Source organism: Anopheles ziemanni, chromosome 3 (genome assembly GCF_943734765.1).
Source record: "Anopheles ziemanni chromosome 3, idAnoZiCoDA_A2_x.2, whole genome shotgun sequence".
Taxonomy (NCBI): Eukaryota; Metazoa; Arthropoda; class Insecta; order Diptera; family Culicidae; genus Anopheles; species Anopheles ziemanni.
Window position 1 is genome coordinate 47063609 of NC_080706.1, and position 9693 is coordinate 47073301.

Genomic DNA, 9693 nt, shown 5'->3' on the forward strand with positions numbered 1-9693 from the left:
CGTAAACCGCGGGGGAAGTCCCATGTGGCTCCTTTCGGTGAATACTCTCGTTACATTGAATGGTTTTCTACTTCTATGAGTGCGTGTTTTCCTAAGACGATTTTGATTTTAGTTTGAACATTACTGTTTGCCGTAAGTTTTCTTATATTTGCTTTTCCAGCTTTCTCTCTCCTGCTTTTATAATCTGTGTTGTCGCTGGCTGGCTTGTCTCTTTCCCGGTTGAACCCTTCAGCGACCCATCAGTAGCAACACGTACCCATCGACCGCCCTTTGACACGTTTCATCTAGCGAAACCTTATGGACCATGAAAATGTTGCGCTCCATCGACCGTCGTAGGTCATTTATTTCGACATTTTGCTCCACCTCGGCTTTCGTCCTTTGGCTTGCGCGTTGGGCATAGGAAACCCAGCGGGTTTCCACGGCAGCCGGCCGTCACGTTTACATCGCAATCGTAGATGAGGTGCCCGACCCGCCGCCAAAAGTAGCATGTAAACGGAACAGCGGAAACGCAACCGTCCAACGCAACCGTAAGGTCAGATTTTATGTATTCACGTCGCTTCCCACCGAGAAGACGTCAAAGAGAGCATTAGTGTGACTTTTATTAGTGTCGTAAAAACACTTTCGGAGTAATTATTTCACCCTTGAGATTATGAGGGTGCACGAGCGCCCAGTTTGCCGTTTTTCCGTGGAAAGCTTTCCCCCGGGAGACCGCCGAGAACATGCGATGTTGAATTAGAATTAAAAAGGCTGGAGGCCCTAAGACCCTTTGCGAAATTATGGGATGTGAGGTTGCGTTGTTTTATTTGTTGTGCCTATATTTTTAGTAAACACACCGCAGCGTGCCAGCCTGTCGTTGAACAGCTTGTAATGGTCGTAGTTGTCCAGACCCCGAATCCAAACTGTCCGAAATTTGCCGGACGCTGCTAACGAGTGCCCTTTTTGGCGAACCTCTCCGATGGGACCTTGCTGGTAAACGAATTAATAATCACTTGCCTCCACCGGGAGTGTAGGCTGGGACCGGTGAGGCTAGTGGAAGTGCCACTTGCAGCGGGCTAGATTGTGGTCGGGTGGGGCCGCTTTTTTGACGAAGAACTTTATGTCACTTTCATTACTGTTTTCCGAGTGCGATGCGAGGAGTGCGGATGGCGCTACGAGATTGCCGGTTTTTCGGCCGCGATGGAACGAGTAGCTTAAAAAGTAATTGTCTTTGGACCTCATCTAACTCAGCTTTTTATGGCGATAACGGTGCGGCAGTTATTCAGTGTGTTTGAAGTATCAGTTGTTTGAAATCTTCGCCGAAGGTCGTTGAGAAAATTGGCAACCTTCCGTTTTACTACCCGCTAAGTGGACAATATTTCATAAAACATTTTGCTGAACATACTGTTAAAATGGTCTTGTTTAGTTGTATGGTAATACGAACTTAAGGATGACACAAATGAAATGGATTATATAATTTTCAACTAGATTTAGTGTAGTAGTGGATTTTGGTTGTATGTTTTAACATTTCACACAAGATGGTCATACTATTCAACCACATTCTCACTGCAACCGCCACCTCACGAATTTCCTACTTATCTTATCCTTAACTTATCCAACAAATCCTACCGGTTTGCGGCTCAACACTTGCTCTCAGGTCATGGCCGGAAGTGCAACGGTGCATCGAACGTGCCAGCTTCACGTACTTCTGCGTCTAACTTCAGTTGAAAACTTAGACAAACAATGGTAGCTATTTATGTTGCGCTGTGCATCAACCACTCGCAGCATTGGCACGAGCTCTGCCTTTTTGGTGGGCACACGGTTATAACAAAGAGTAAAACATGCTGCACCGGTGAATCGCCAAGATGGTTGCAGTCGACCAAACTAAACAGCATTTACGTGCACGTATTTAGTAAAATTCATCAAACGATCTCGCTCCCATTTTCCTTCCTCCAACCCGACTACGCGGCCACCGCGCTGATACGCTTTGCGCAAAATCATAAATTATTCCTCCCGTGTTCGGTTTACGCCTTTCTTCGACTGCAGCGTCAGTTCCGGAAAGCACACTCAACACAAACTGGTAAACAAGAAGAACGGAACCATTCCTCAAAAGCGCAGCGTTTCTGCTCGGAGTATTTGCAGCATGCAGCTGCTTTCTTGTCAGTTTTCTTTGCCCGAGGGTGGTTCAACGCGACGAAAAGATTTTCCGGACCACGCGCTTCCGGTTGTTATAACTGCCGTTGTACGGTGGCGTTTCATCAGTCATTGTCAAACCGGAAGTGGGCGTGAAGTTGTTGTGACACACTTAAGAAACACAAGCCCAAGTTGGAGTGGGAGAGTAATTTTATACGGCGGTTGTAGTACCCGGCCTTACACCATCGTCCTATAACTGTAAAGCGAGGGTTTTGCAATGTGAAAGTTTGGGCGAAGTGTATCCTTAGCAAGAAATGAAGATTAACGGTTAAATTTGGAAATAAATAAGGAATAAATCTGTTGTCGCATCGAAGTGCATTTGTCTTTGCTAGTGCATCTATCTCGAAGAACAAATTATTTCTATTGGAAGTGACACAACAGTTGTGTTGAAAAAAAATCAATTCTAAACTAATATTTCTATAAGCATGTAAATTTTCAATACTCCATGAAGATTTCTTCAGTATAGCATATTTTTAATAATATACCAATTAATTCAGATAAAAATTCGACAGTTCACTCTTTTTGAAAAATTAAAATTGTATGTAAACAGTTTTGCTAGAGCTGGTGTGATGTCATACAAACAACCATAAAAACTTTATAATTCTTAACTACTTTTTTGTATTCTATTGTTACTACACTTATTTCATCAATATTACCCAGATAAGTACTTTCGAATAATTTTTTGAAACATTTTTTTGTTGAGTAAGAGTTATGTAAATGCACGCCAAGAATTAAATTAAAATGTATAAAACAAATAGAAATCAAACTCTAAAAATTGGTATCACATAAAAATAATATTCACCAAACCAAATAAATCTCATTACGTATGCATTTAGGGCAGTAAAACCCGTTCATAAGCGAGAAGCTTCAATTATGACCCACTTTGTCTTCACATTGCAAAGTGCAAATACCAGCCCACATCTGTTCCTGGCCGATGCAGCTGGGCGTACACCGTCCCTCGCACGTATCGCGGTAAACATCTGATCTCCGTGTTAATTTATGACCCGTTCGCACGTACCTACCTTGCCGGAATCAGGAAGAAGGTAGCTAGGCAAAAGGTAAACCATCTTCATTCCGTCCTAGTCCTTCTAGCCTGGCGGCTAGACCGTGGGCATCCAAGCGACGTGTTTAACCGGTGCGAAATAAAACTGAGCAAATGCATCTACACTAAATGCTCAAGCTGCCGGCGGCTACGGTGAGCCCCACAGTTCCGGCACCGGTCATACCTAGCAGCGTAACCCAGTGATAAGCAGGTCTAGGGATGAAGATGAATGAAGGCTGAAGAATGGGGCTAGGTTGGATGGACCGTTGTAGCGATTTCGCATCCCCATCCGGCTCGGCAATAGGGAAAGGGTCCGGGGCACGATGCAGCTCTAGTTGGATAAACGAACCCGCCTCACCCACTAGCGTCGATCCTAGCGAAGTCACGTTGTGGAGATTTTTCATTAAGCATGTTTACCTTTGCCGATGACTCGAGGCGCCGTTGTTTCTTACCAGGAATTTTTCACACTGGCTCAGTGAATGTGTCTGTGATTGTACTCTGTGATGTTGAAAGGCTTTTTTCACTCTCGTTTACTCTCTTGTGTGCTTCTGTTGTTCCATCCGGCCATCGCCTACAGGCTTCACTCGCTTGATCAACAAATCTTGGTACGCTGTATTTCGCAGCACGTCCGTTTCCTTTTCAGTCAGTCCGGTTGCAGTGAAGAAAACGAGTGAAAAAAATATACCAGCGCTACTGTTACATGCACCTTCGGGCAACCTGTTTTGTTGTAACCACCCGCAGTAATCGGATTGGCTAGAGCCTTGGCACCAATGGTTCCGGTAACCCTTTGACCCTCAATTTAAGACGGTTGTAACGATACCGGCTACACCCTTCTCAAGCGGGAACGTTTGCTTCCCCTTCTGGTGGAGGCGGAAAGGGTGACGGATGGTGCGAGATTTGGTTGGTATAAAAGAAATGCAAAGTAAACCCTTAGTTTTGCCGCTTCTTTGCACGATTGTTGGCGTGAGTCTTTTGGGTACTGCGGCATCGTTTACCCTGTTCACCAGAGACCGCTTGTATGGAGAGAGAGAGAGACAGAGCGAGAGACAGAGAAACACACACATTTTCTAGCGTTTCAAGATGATCCTCAATTATCAAACAAATGAACTCACGTGCCTCTTGGCACTGAGGTGTGCTTCAATGTTAGGTTGAATGAAGACTGTTCCAAACCCACGCTCACTGACGACAAAACCGAGCAATCAAAAGCCTTTGAGATGCTTACGTGTGCATATTCAGCGAAAAATGTGAAAGCATCAGCAGTGTTCTGCTGGTCGCACGCTTGATGCTTTATCGAATCATTGTGAAAAATCTTCCTCATTGCACGTTTTCTCAATTGTATGTTAAACTGAGGGTTCTGAGGATCTGAAATGTTTAAAATTATTTCCAGATGATTAAGTTTTCTTTACAGGTTGTAATTTCTTATAAAATAAACCACTTAAGTTTCTAGTACATACAAGCCTTGAATTTATGAAAAACGAATAAAATCACAGTTATAAAAACTGTCTAAAAATAAAAACACACGTCTGTTCAAAATGAAAAAATACCTATTATGCTGTTTTGTAAACTTAAATAACATATTTTATAAATATTTCTAATCAAATTTATGAATTCACCTCGATTAACCACTTATTTATATTTAGAAGGGCGTGATAAGAGTAGGATTACAGTAAGAGTTACTCCTCGATGGATATGACCAGAGAGAATATTAACCGCACATTGTTTATTTTACATTCTTGTGCGGTATTGCACGGTAAGTCTAAAAAAAGCTTCATACGAACAATAATGAACCTAGTAAAAAAAAAACTAGTAAAAAGTCTAATTATAGTACACCGGTCACGAACCATTAAGTAAGCTTCATAACAAGTGGCAATCACATAGGTTCGAATGGGTTGAGTACCAACGATGAATGGAGTATAGTCACAAAACGTTCTATAAACGAAACGCTCTCTACATGAGTACCACTCCTTATCCAACAGTGTAAAACAAAATAACTTTAATGCAGTGTGTTGAAAACAGGGGTTTAAAAAAGTTACAACTTATGACTTTTTATGTCATTTCAAAGGGTTTAAGGTAAATAGCTTCATTTGGCTAGAGGCAATCTTTTTTAAAAAAGCGATATTTCTTCGTTGCATATAGTAATACAGCTTTTTCCTACCAGAAATTCTTATGTAACTTTTTTAACTGAATTGCAAATTTGAAACAAACTTATTAACATTGCTTCAACACATTGGTATACAACTGCAGGAACGAAAAACAAAGGAAGGAATGGTTTGCCAGCCAAGAACTCATCCGTTATAATACCAGATAATAGGAAGTGCTTCACATTGTACGGATTTGTAGCTCCAGCATGTGGAAAGTGTGGTATCTGGAGAAGTCAACTATTGCTATGGTGGTAGGCATGGGATGGCAAGTGCATGAAATGGTGTATTTCAACGAATATTCCCTTACATTCCGATTAAAAAGCTAGTTTTGCTAATCCTAAAACGAATGCATTGCTTTGAGGAAAGCATTATTTGCTAGTTCGTATGTAGCTTATCATTCTGGTTACAAGACTAGCATTCAGCAATGTTAAACTCCAAAACACATTGTACACATCAGGGAGGTTTGTTGCATGCTTCAAAACTGTTTTGCCGGAATCATATGCTTCAGTTGTATCCCAAAGCCTCAACAGAGTCGGTGTGTGTAGGATACGACATGAGTGGTTCATGTTCACACAAGGCAATATAAAGACAAAAAAACAAAACTTGTACAAAGGAAGACTGTTGCAGTTATTAACAAGGTTTCCCGAACATAATATTTATTTGATTCACTTTTTTTGTTATCGAGTTGGGTCCAACAAATTGTTCAGATTAGATTTGTTTCTTTGCTTTTTCTAAGCTTGTGTATTTGCAGTCAACGTGTATTTTGAGTTAAATTATACCATAACCTTACCGTCATCGAATATGTAATTATGATTTAGCGTTTACTTAGTAAAGGCCAAAAAACAACCGTACATTTTCTAAAGTTCATAAACGTTACTTTGAATCGCTAGAACTTTTTGTTTTTTGCCAAGAAAATATTATTTTTATTTCAAATGGATTTTTGACATCGCGAACGGAAGTGAAACATTCAATAAATCATCGAGCCAATTTTGTTTTCCACCGTCATTTCCCAGCGGGTGAATTATTTTGTAACGTTAGATTCCTGATTTTTTTTTCCATTATCATTCATTCGTCTCGCTTTTGCACCAACATTTCCGTTGCCGCTTCTTACCTTCCCATCTCTACATGCGCGCCATCTGTCATGGAAATGGAATCTTTTAACGGTGAGTGGAATAAATAGTGTAGCGGTGCAGATCTATCGATGCATTCAATTTAATTTACTGAAAGCGCCTGTTTCTCGAATGCATTCGACAGAGCGAAACAAAATTATACCACAAACAGTGAAAGCAGTAAAAAACGAAAGCAATACAACGCTCTCAATCAATCTTGGTGGGATAAAAAAGTCGCTCCGACCAACTGCAACGGACTGCATTGAGATGTATTTCGAGTTTCTTTTGGATGTCATGCCTGTCACAGTTGTCAAGCAGGCCGACGTGCTATGGGACGTAATTTATGGGAATGTTGAATACTGATAAGTTTTGTTTATTTGCATTCGTGATGAAATAGAGGTAAGGAATTTATTAAAAGGAAATAGAGAAGTTGACACTAGTTCCTTCGACGTGTCAATTGGAAATTAAATGTAATGTTCATGCATTTGATATTTTTCAAGTTTTTTTAAATATGTTCACAACATCAATCTGTTTTAGTTTTAAACGTGTAGAAAGCAGTTTGCATTACCCATTTAATGTAATAGGTTTAATCTTTAAACGTATTCTTATAATCCACATACGTAACTTGTTCGGATTGAATTTCAATCATAACTACCATTACAGTACAACACATTTCATAAGATTCCTTTATTTTAAATTAGAACTAGCTCTCTTAATCGATATGAAAATTTAAAATCGTGCTTCCTTTCTTTTATAATTTCATATAAATCAAACATAAATCTCCATCTGTGGCACTTTTCATTTCATCAGCCACAGACCCAGTAAAATCGGCAGCTTCATCTGGGTTAGAGCAATAACTCACCCTGGGCAGCACTCTCACTTTATCTTGTACTTCGTACCGTTTTAGTCCGTGTGCGATAGGAGAGCTATGGTGTGATATAAATTTACTCGAGTAATTTCCCGGATGAAACCCAGTGACACCAAAAGGAGCAAAATGCCTTCTCGACCTGCCCGGTTTGGATGTCGTATATCGAATGAAATTCGGGAAGAATATGGGACTATTTGAAAATTAGAAAAAAAGAAACCGGAAAAAACGAAGAAAATAGTTCCCATACTGTCCCCGGGACATGGTTCAAAGTGATTGCAAATTTATGGTCCTATAAATTTCAACATGTCCTTGTCGGGCGGGTGGCAAATTTTGTACAACCACTTTTCAGGTTCGGTTTTGTGCAACATGGTGCAAACTTAACGTAGTACCATATTCATGCATTGAATCATGGTCATTGGCCAAGAGCGTTTAGAAGGAGCCATTTGTTGGAATGCGATAGCCGAGCAGTTGCGTTGTACTCGTCTCGGAGTCTCGATGTTTGACAAAATGGAATGCCATGATATTGATTTCATTTCTGGAAAGATTAGTTGTTGAACATCGCTTGTTTGTAGTACAGCCAGATCGTAAATTTGTTGAATGAAAAACGATGCTTTTCATACCGGATTATATTTTCCTGAAATTAAAGTTTTTTAATGTTTATCCAATCTATATATTAAGCTTGTCTTATAGCCAAGATTTAAAAAATGACGGTAAATAGGTCACATAGATGAAGCTTCATCGTTCACGATCATTGTTTAAATGTAATAGATAATTTTGCAATTATTTACAGTTCCTTCTATTCAACTCATCGACCATTTTTTGAAAATAGTTCTTGTGAGCGATTATTCTTTTTGCTGAAATAAAGTTTTATTCGTCGAATATTAAATTAAATGATATGTACTGGAATAACGGACATAAGTTCCAACACCAATCTTCACTCACAAATTCACATCAACATGTACACAAACAAATAATCAGTACAATCAACTAATTGGCTTCTGGACAGCAGGTCCAAAAATTTGTGCAGAAATTACGCCAACGGCTATGGCATTTAAAGCAAGCAGTGTTCGATCTAGCGTGAACAAAGTTTTAAATCCTCATTTTATTCCAGTTCGTAACGAGCGGGCTGCGGTTTGTGTTCAGCTGCATGATTGGTTGTGCTTCGGTAATATTGCTCATAGAACATCTGAACAAAATGGATGATTGAAGGTTTAGGTAATCTAAATGTTGAATGTTACTTCATAAAGTTATCCTCTATTGAAGATAAAGTTTAACATCCCAAACCGTGGAGCATTGCATTTCAACATGTTAGATAGCTTTGTTTTTTTTCTGTGTTACATTGAAGAAACTTTCATTGTTGTATTGAACACAGAGTATTGTTGCTTTACTGGTTTCCTTTTCTTTTTTTTTTTGTCTGTGAAAAATACTAAAAACCAACGGAACGCGAAATGCAAACGTATTTCAGATTTGAGCATTCCAAAAGCCGATCATTCTCTGTCTGGTAACTTCTTTATGGTCACATTAAAGACACCCTCGAACACATCAAAGAGCCATAATTTGAATCGTAAAATAGATCAGCTAAAACAACGGCCGGCCGTGTCTTCCGAGAATGATTTTCGCTTGCGTTAATTGGCGTCCTCCGTTGCGTGAAGCGTAACAAATCGCACCGAGATTGGTCCTCCCCGTGTGGTTGATGGCGTTTTATTCCATGTGGTTGATGAGGCGGAGTGGTATATTTGGTGTACAATGGTACAGGAATCGGCGGATCTGGCCACCTTCATCGGTGGAAGGCGAACGATGGTAGTGAACGAGAATTGCCAAAGTTTTATCGATAGTATTGATCTTGGGAATAAGTTCGTGCAAACGAGCGTACCCGATTAAATTTCACTGCGTGCTTGGTGAGTGCGATTTTGTGCCAAGACTTACCTTCGACAGATGTGGACTCTTGGGTTTTCCTGACCGCAAACGCCAAATGCCGGACGTCGTTGCCTCAAGGGGAGGAAAACTTTGTTTACTTGGGTGGCGTGGCTAGGGGCTGGGGACCTATACACACAAAAATAATAAAAATAAGAATTGGGCCATTTTCACCGTGCGTCAATGGAATTATGGATGGCAGATTATAACTTACCCGTGCCCGAAAGGATGTAGCAGGAAGGCGACGACGATCGATTTTCTCCCGAAGCTTTTGTTTTATTTTCGGATTACGGTTTGATTAATGGTTCGTGCTCACGTGCAAATATCTCTATTGCTTTTGTTCGATGTTAGTGGACCGGCGCCGGCAGCAGTGTGCGATCCTAAGCGAGGCGTTGGAAGTCTTGTATAAGAAAATGTAGTCGTTGTTCGTGAGCATCTATACGCTCACAG